This window comes from Rhinoderma darwinii, unplaced genomic scaffold (genome assembly GCF_050947455.1).
Source record: "Rhinoderma darwinii isolate aRhiDar2 unplaced genomic scaffold, aRhiDar2.hap1 Scaffold_486, whole genome shotgun sequence".
Taxonomy (NCBI): domain Eukaryota; kingdom Metazoa; phylum Chordata; class Amphibia; order Anura; family Rhinodermatidae; genus Rhinoderma; species Rhinoderma darwinii.
The window spans coordinates 185,803-194,615 of NW_027464032.1; the positions used below are offsets into that span (position 1 = coordinate 185,803).

The 8,813-nt window shown below is 44.8% G+C and overlaps 2 non-coding genes across 2 annotated transcripts; both read right to left on the minus strand.

The window, feature by feature from the left end:
• Window positions 1-6,582: 6,582 nt before the first annotated feature.
• LOC142719586 (U2 spliceosomal RNA) lies at window positions 6,583-6,773 on the minus strand. Its single transcript, XR_012872807.1, has one exon. It is a non-coding gene; the product is annotated as a U2 spliceosomal RNA (small nuclear RNA).
• Window positions 6,774-8,053: 1,280 nt separating this feature from the next.
• On the minus strand, window positions 8,054-8,244 carry LOC142719587 (U2 spliceosomal RNA). The gene has a single exon (XR_012872809.1). It is a non-coding gene; the product is annotated as a U2 spliceosomal RNA (small nuclear RNA).
• Window positions 8,245-8,813: the final 569 nt, after the last annotated feature.

Consider the following 8,813-nt stretch of genomic DNA (forward strand, 5'->3'; position numbering starts at 1 on the left):
GGGGGTAACCGTTTATTTAAAATTTTTCAGGTTTTACAATAAATTAACATTTTTCAACATTTTTACAGGGATTCAAATTTTACAACAATGGTTAAAAAATAAATACAAATTGTCAGATTAAAATCATACAATTTATAAAAGGGCACTTGGTGGCATCATATTATAGAATTCCATTCGCTAAAAAACCATTTTCTACTTAAAACAGGAGAGAATTTTTTGTCTAAAAGATAATACTTGTGCATTTCATAAAAACAAATTCCTAAAATATCATTCACAGATAAAATTTCATGTTTGAATAAAAGAATATTCCTGGCCGCCCACAGAGCTGCTTTAACGCAGTTAGTAATCTTCCATGCCATAATTTTCTGAGTCCTTGTTGGGCACTCCAGACATCCGTAAAAAACGCCTTCACTTGTAATTCTCTTTATTCCGGTTATCTTCTTCATCAAGGGGAGGATTTTTGTCCATATGAGTTGTGAAAAATAACATTGCCAAAAGAGATGTAAGACTGTCTCGTCATCGCGGCATCCTCCCCTTGGACACGCAGCCGAGTTGGTCAGTCCCCTTCGATGCTGGAATGCCCGGCATGGAAGACACTCGTGGGCGCAGCTCCAGGCCAGATCCTTCTGTGAATTAAAAATGAATTTAGCATTAACCATGCTCCAGATAATTTTGCATTTGTTTTCATTAAAATTGCTAATGGGGGCTATTAAAACATTTTCTTTTATTTCCTTTAAAACATATTTACTATTTTTTACATCTTCTATTCTTTTGTCTTTTAGTTTAAAAAGGTTCACTATTTTTTCTAAAATCTTATACTGGTCTGGCAGGTTAAAAGCATATGGCGAGCTTAAAACCGTAGAGAACCATCCGTACCTCCTCATAAAATAGCCAGTGTTAAAACGGATAAAATAAGACCAGTAGTGTTCCTTAAAAACAGTATTAAGACACAGTGTAAAAAAATGGATTAAAAGAAATGCTTTTATATTTGGAAAATCTTTACCACCCATTAGCTTTGGTAACATCACTTTTTCTCTCCTGAGCTTCTCCATCCTAGAATTCCATAAAAATGTAAAACATGCCTTGGTAATCTTTTTTAATAAAATATCAGGGGGAGGGAAAACCATACTTAGATATAATAAAATTGGTAAAATCACCATTTTTGTGATTAAAATTTTTCCCTCCATTGTCAGTTTTCTAAGATTCCATAAACAAATTTTCTTATTAACTTTTTGTGCCACCAAGTCCCAACTGATAAAACCATTGTTTGACTCATTGAAGGAGACCCCTAAAATCTGTACAGACTCCGACACAGGGACTGGAATGTCCTGTAAAATCATGTTGCCAATATTTAAAATATTACTTTTATTAAAATTGACTTTAAAACCGGAGGAGCAGCAAAATTGGTATATCTGTTGTAATGCTTTTTGCAGTGACGGGGCGTCCCTGCACAGGACCGCGACATCATCCATGTACCCCACCACTTTTGCCTCTAGTCCCCCCCCGCCCGGCAGGGGGACTCCACATATCTGCCTGTCATTCCTCAATCTGCAGAGTAGAGGCTCGATCGCACATATAAAAAGTAGTGGGGACAAGGGACACCCCTGCTTCACTCCGGAGTTTAAAAGGACATCCTGTGTCTTAAAACCCTTTACTAAAATCTTGCTCGTACAATTTTCATAAAAGGCCTTCAGAGACTGTAAAAAGCCTTCTGGTATACCCATCTTTTCTAAAACCTTAAAAAGATAAAAATGTGATACTCTATCAAAGGCTTTCTCGAAATCTATGGATAAAACCGCCAATCTGCCTTTTCTCTCCTTCGTATCACCAATAGCATCTTTTAAAAGGTTTAAATTGTCCCATATGCTCCTCCCAGGTATCCCACAGACTTGGTTGGAGTGGACGATTTTCTCTATAACAGCCTTTAGCCTATTCGCGCAAATCTTGGCCATTATTTTGTAGTCTGTGTTTAGTAAGGTGATAGGCCTCCAGTTTTTAATATCTGTTTTGTCCCCCTTTTTATAAAGCAGGGACACCTCACCTTTCTTCCAGGACCCCGGGAGGGCTTTTGTTCTAAAAACTTGAGTAAAAAGGGAATAGAGATCCTCTTTTAAAACTCCATAAAATGTGACATAAAACTCTATGGGTATACCATCAGGGCCAGGGACTTTACCTGTTTTAAAACTCTTGATGGTATCTAAAATCTCCTGTTCCGTAATATCCTGTAATAAAAAATCTTTGGAGACAGGATTTAAAACAGCGTCAACCTCCTTCAATGAGTCGTTCATCAAATCAACATTAACAAGCTTTATATTAAAAAGATCCGCATAAAATCTGTGTACCTTTTTTAAAATATTGTCAGTGTTTGTATCTCCATCAACATTGTCTAACAGGGTATGCTTATCGTTAATTTTCTTAAAAAAGTACCTGGAGCAGGTCTCATTTTCCTCGAGGTGTTTCATTTTTGAACGAAAGACAATTTCCTTACCTCTCTGCTCCAGGCACTGGGAGATCTCCTTCCTAATCTCCATAATCTCCTCCTCCACCTGCATACCCTGTTCTCTGAACTTGTATTGGGTCTGCAGACGGGTATTCAAATTAGCAAAAAAATCCTGTTTTTCTTTTGCTTTTCTCCTTCCGATTTTTATGAAAAAGTCTCTTATTTTTATTTTTATTTTCTCCCACCATGAGACTATGGACATATTTGGATGTCTTACCCGTCTGCAGCCCTTATAAAAGGTAATAAAATCAGATAAAATTTGCGGATCATCTAAAAGGGAAACGTTCATTTTCCAGGCTTTTTTGACAGTATTTTTCCCAATATCATTTTTAACTTTAAAATACAATAATTTATGATCAGATAAAACATTGGGATTAAGATCACATTTAAAAGGCAGTACTTGATAAGAGCAGAATATAAAATCGATCCTGGAGCTACAGTTCACATTGCTCCAGGTGACGCCGGCCTCTGCAGATAAATTGCTGTTACATTTCTTAAAAACATCAGTAAGTTTAAAATCAGTAACTATATCTTTTAATAATGAGGAGGTTTTGTCATAATTCCTGCTTACTGAGTTAGAGAACCGGCGTTCCCCCTTTAAAATACAATTAAAATCACCCGCTAAAACAAGTGGCTCTGAATCGTTTAAAAAAAGGGGTAAAATCTCTAGCATTCTAGCTCTTTCATTCTTGTCCGAGGACCCATAAAAATTTAAAAACTGCCATCTAATACCGTCTATAAAAGCTTTGACCAATAAAATTCTACCTGGTAAAATTTCATTAAAACTGTCAATTAAAACGTTCCCTTTAAATAAAATGGCGACACCTGCGGCTCTGGAATCGTTAGACCCGGACCACACTGAAGGTCCGAGTCTCCAGTCTTCCTTATATTTGTTGTAGTTCGTGCGATGTGGGATACAGCATTCCTGTAGGAAAAAAACGGTGGCGGAAAAAATAGAAAGATAGTCAAACAGGGCAGCTCTTCTCGTCTTAGAATGCACGCTCCTAACATTTAAGGAAATGCCACCTAACTCTGCCATGAGGAAAAGGGAAAAGAGACAGTCTTATGTAATCTTACCCGAGGTGGCCTCAGCAGTCCTCGGCGTTACCAGAGACCTCACTCGAACTCTCATCGCCCTCCGACTTCAAACCGACTGTATAACTTGAGGAGATTGGAGAGGAACTCATGTCAGACAGCTGACCCCCCGCCATACCTGAGGCACTTATCGAAAATGGGTCCCAGATGGACTCCACGGGCAAGGTTTCTGGAGCATTTTGTATGGCAGCCTCCTCCCCTACGATAGGGGCGGGAAACGCACTCGCGGCCGTTTCAGGGACTTCTGTCACCTCAGAGGCAGCTATGCTTGTCTCCCCCAACTGGCGAGAAGGGGGGAGACCTTCAGCTGGTGCTTCCGGGGGCGCGTCAACTGGTTTCCCTGCTTTCGCTCTAGCAGGTACTCCCATCGGCACCCCCGCTGCCACCTCTGAGTACGCCCTACGCCTCTTAGACCTAGCTGCCGCTCCACCCGGGTCCTCTGCCTCAGGTACAGGCTGACCCAGCATCTCCTGCGGCCCAGGCGGATCAGCTTCATCCGAACTACCCATCTCCTCCGTTTCCTGAGGGGGCTTTTTCGTCCGCTGATCACTGGCTCTTCTCTTAAACCGCCTTTGCTCCTTTGGGTCACCTGTTTGGGGGGGTCTGCTGGAGGTGTCCATGTTATCTGCCTCTTCACCTCTTGGTTCCTCTTCTTGTGCGGGGGCGATCTGGCCTGCTGGCTGCTCTGGACGCCTCGGCCGGACCTCGGGTTGTTCCGATCTGTGGGGACAAGTAGCATATAGATGACCAACTCGGCTGCAAAAACGACACCTTTTCCCCAGAGGGCAAGTTTTGGCCTCGTGCTCAGAGCTGCCACAGTTCCTACAGGTGCTTTCGCAGAACTCTTTGGTGTGACCGTACTTTTGACATTTTCTACAGAATGGAGGCATTCCTGTATAAAAAAGATCTCCTGCCATATCACCTAATTTAAAGCGTGCTGGCGGCAACATTATCCCCCCTGCTGTATTGGCATCTCTATAACAAGTTACTAAAAATCTCCACTTTGACGTCCAAACTCCAACTTCGTTCATTATTTTGCCAATACATTTTACACTTTTGAAATAGGGGGATAAAAAGGACATCACATCTTTTAAATCAGCAAACGGGCAGTACATTTTTATCACAATCATCTTAGTGATGTCCAACACATGTTCGTAAAATTCAATACCGTCCAGTCTCGGATCGTTTTTTACCATGTATGCCGCCAGCAGATCTTGGAACACTCCATTCTGTACAAACGTTATGTCATATGTTCTTCTCCTTGGATAGTCTTGCACCGCCAATATCTCCCGCTTCTGAATGTTGAAAATGCCAACAAGCACGGTCTCCACCAAGAACTTCAGGCCGCAGGTTGTCGCCTTCTCTTCTGATACAATAACACGGATTGTATTTTTTATCCGGGCATACGCCGGTATCTCACCAGGACTTTCGTCCATGGTGAGGGGATTTCGGGAAAGTTACGCCACCCGTTGGTGACGCAACGTCTACGCAGCTTCCCCTTTTCGGCCGAAGCCTACACGGGGGATATGTGGATCGCAACTCGTTGCTCAGGACTAAGCCTCTCTCCCAAATAGCAGCACGGGGGTGAAGTCCAGGCGAACCTGGACGATCCCCCGAGGCCGAGAGAGAGGGTACCTGAGCACCTCCTAACCAAGACCAGGCAGCACTGACTACAAGTAATCAGAACTACACTTGATCTCAGCCAGAAGGCCGAGAAGCGATAACCCGAACGGGCCGCGCGTTGCCCGAGCCTGCCCGATACTGCTGTTCAGCCCTTGCAGCGATTCAGCCTACTTCTAGGCAATTCCATGGGGCCCTGCAGGCTCACACACTCACAGCTAGAAGCCAGACAGGATTTGCTTCTTTTGCTTGCACCACAATGCAGTGCTGAAAGAGGAGGAATCTACATAAAAACGCCTTCCTGGCAACGCCCAAATGCCCTGCTGCCATGCAGATAAACACTGGCAGCGGCAGCAAGTGCATGCCCACAGCCACCCCTTGTTCCTTCACACCTTGTATCAGCTGTAATCCAGTCCAGTCCAGTGCTGCCTGCTGAGCAGCACTGACCAACACTGCCTGGGCCCAGGCTTTTATCTCTGAGGCCCCATTATGATGTCAGAAAGCTGGCTCTGGAATCCTGAGGGCTCCACTATGACACGTGCAAAGTTCCGTCTGAACTTTATATAAGACGGTGAGGCTCAGTCAGTCACTCAGTGTTGCCTGAGAGGGCAACACTGCAACAGCCGGCCGCCAGGCTGTCTTTTTTTTGCACAGCTAGTTGCCTCCAGGAGGCCACAAGAGGGAGACAAGGGACTGCAAAATGGAAAATAGGCATCCACCAACTTTACAGACAACTTCTCCTTGCTCCTACAACTTCCATCCTTGCACAGTTTGTTATTCTTCTAGGTAACATAGTAACAAATCCAAATTGCTGCTCTCTTTGTAGGCAAGCAAGGCTTTGTTGCAACTGCAATTCTTACTTCTTCTTGAAATGTAGGGACGACAGTACATTCCATCACATCCATCTAGTGTACACAGGTAGGTCCATTGTGGCGGGCAGGCGAGCGGGCGGGCTGCTTTATTGGCTGTTTGCTGTTCCCCTACTCCACTCCACTATTTGACTGTTGTGCTGCATCAATCAATCAATCAATCAATCAATCAATCAATCAATCAATCAATCAATCAATCAGTGGCTGGCTCAGGTGCAGCTCTTTAACTTACCTAAAAGGGAGGGCGGAGAGAAGACAAGGAAGGTGAATGAGGTGTTCCAATGTGAAATGCCGGAAACACAGAAACACAGACGACACACAACAAGAGGTGGCAATCTATTCATTAATTGCACTTAATCAATGAGCTCATTATCACTCATGCATTGTCCAACAGGTGTTGAAATAATGGGATTAAAAGGGGAGATCCCTTCAGAAAGACAGAAACAATAGCAAAGACAAAAAACACTTTTGGAATCTGCTTTTAGTCAACACATAAGGAAAGGGTGCACCGGTCCTGGAAATACTGCAATACCAGGTCAATGCGTGGAGTGGACAGAGCAAGCTCTATTTCCATCTCCCTGTTCTAAAAATCCATTTAATATATGGTCCCCAGATAGGGGACGTATCAGATATTAAACTGATAAGAACAGATACTACACTTGATCTTAGCCAAAAGGCCGAGAAGCGATAACCCGAACGGGCCGCGCGTTGCCCGAGCCTGCCCGATACTGCTGTTCAGCCCTTGCAGCGATTCAGCCTACTTCTAGGCAATTCCATGGGGCCCTGCAGGCTCACACACTCACAGCTACACGGGAGGTGAATAAAGGCCGGAGAGGAAGCCAGACAGGATTTGCTTCTTTTGCTTGCACCACAATGCAGTGCTGAAAGAGGAGGAATCTACATAAAAACGCCTTCCTGGCAACGCCCAAATGCCCTGCTGCCATGCAGATAAACACTGGCAGCGGCAGCAAGTGCATGCCCACAGCCACCCCTTGTTCCTTCACACCTTGTATCAGCTGTAATCCAGTCCAGTCCAGTGCTGCCTGCTGAGCAGCACTGACCAACACTGCCTGGGCCCAGGCTTTTATCTCTGAGGCCCCATTATGATGTCAGAAAGCTGGCTCTGGAATCCTGAGGGCTCCACTATGACACGTGCAAAGTTCCGTCTGAACTTTATATAAGACGGTGAGGCTCAGTCAGTCACTCAGTGTTGCCTGAGAGGGCAACACTGCAACAGCCGGCCGCCAGGCTGTCTTTTTTTTGCACAGCTAGTTGCCTCCAGGAGGCCACAAGAGGGAGACAAGGGACTGCAAAATGGAAAATAGGCATCCACCAACTTTACAGACAACTTCTCCTTGCTCCTACAACCTCCATCCTTGCACAGTTTGTTATTCTTCTAGGTAACATAGTAACAAATCCAAATTGCTGCTCTCTTTGTAGGCAAGCAAGGCTTTGTTGCAACTGCAATTCTTACTTCTTCTTGAAATGTAGGGACGACAGTACATTCCATCACATCCATCTAGTGTACACAGGTAGGTCCATTGTGGCGGGCAGGCGAGCGGGCGGGCTGCTTTATTGGCTGTTTGCTGTTCCCCTACTCCACTCCACTATTTGACTGTTGTGCTGCATCAATCAATCAATCAATCAATCAATCAATCAATCAATCAATCAGTGGCTGGCTCAGGTGCAGCTCTTTAACTTACCTAAAAGGGAGGGCGGAGAGAAGACAAGGAAGGTGAATGAGGTGTTCCAATGTGAAATGCCGGAAACACAGAAACACAGACGACACACAACAAGAGGTGGCAATCTATTCATTAATTGCATTTAATCAATGAGCTCATTATCACTCATGCATTGTCCAACAGGTGTTGAAATAATGGGATTAAAAGGGGAGATCCCTTCAGAAAGACAGAAACAATAGCAAAGACAAAAAACACTTTTGGAATCTGCTTTTAGTCAACACATAAGGAAAGGGTGCACCGGTCCTGGAAATACTGCAATACCAGGTCAATGCGTGGAGTGGACAGAGCAAGCTCTATTTCCATCTCCCTGTTCTAAAAATCCATTTAATATATGGTCCCCAGATAGGGGACGTATCAGATATTAAACTGATAAGAACAGATACTACACTTGATCTTAGCCAAAAGGCCGAGAAGCGATAACCCGAACGGGCCGCGCGTTGCCCGAGCCTGCCCGATACTGCTGTTCAGCCCTTGCAGCGATTCAGCCTACTTCTAGGCAATTCCATGGGGCCCTGCAGGCTCACACACTCACAGCTACACGGGAGGTGAATAAAGGCCGGAGAGGAAGCCAGACAGGATTTGCTTCTTTTGCTTGCACCACAATGCAGTGCTGAAAGAGGAGGAATCTACATAAAAACGCCTTCCTGGCAACGCCCAAATGCCCTGCTGCCATGCAGATAAACACTGGCAGCGGCAGCAAGTGCATGCCCACAGCCACCCCTTGTTCCTTCACACCTTGTATCAGCTGTAATCCAGTCCAGTCCAGTGCTGCCTGCTGAGCAGCACTGACCAACACTGCCTGGGCCCAGGCTTTTATCTCTGAGGCCCCATTATGATGTCAGAAAGCTGGCTCTGGAATCCTGAGGGCTCCACTATGACACGTGCAAAGTTCCGTCTGAACTTTATATAAGACGGTGAGGCTCAGTCAGTCACTCAGTGTTGCCTGAGAGGGCAACACTGCAACAGCCGGCCGCCAGGCTGTCTTTT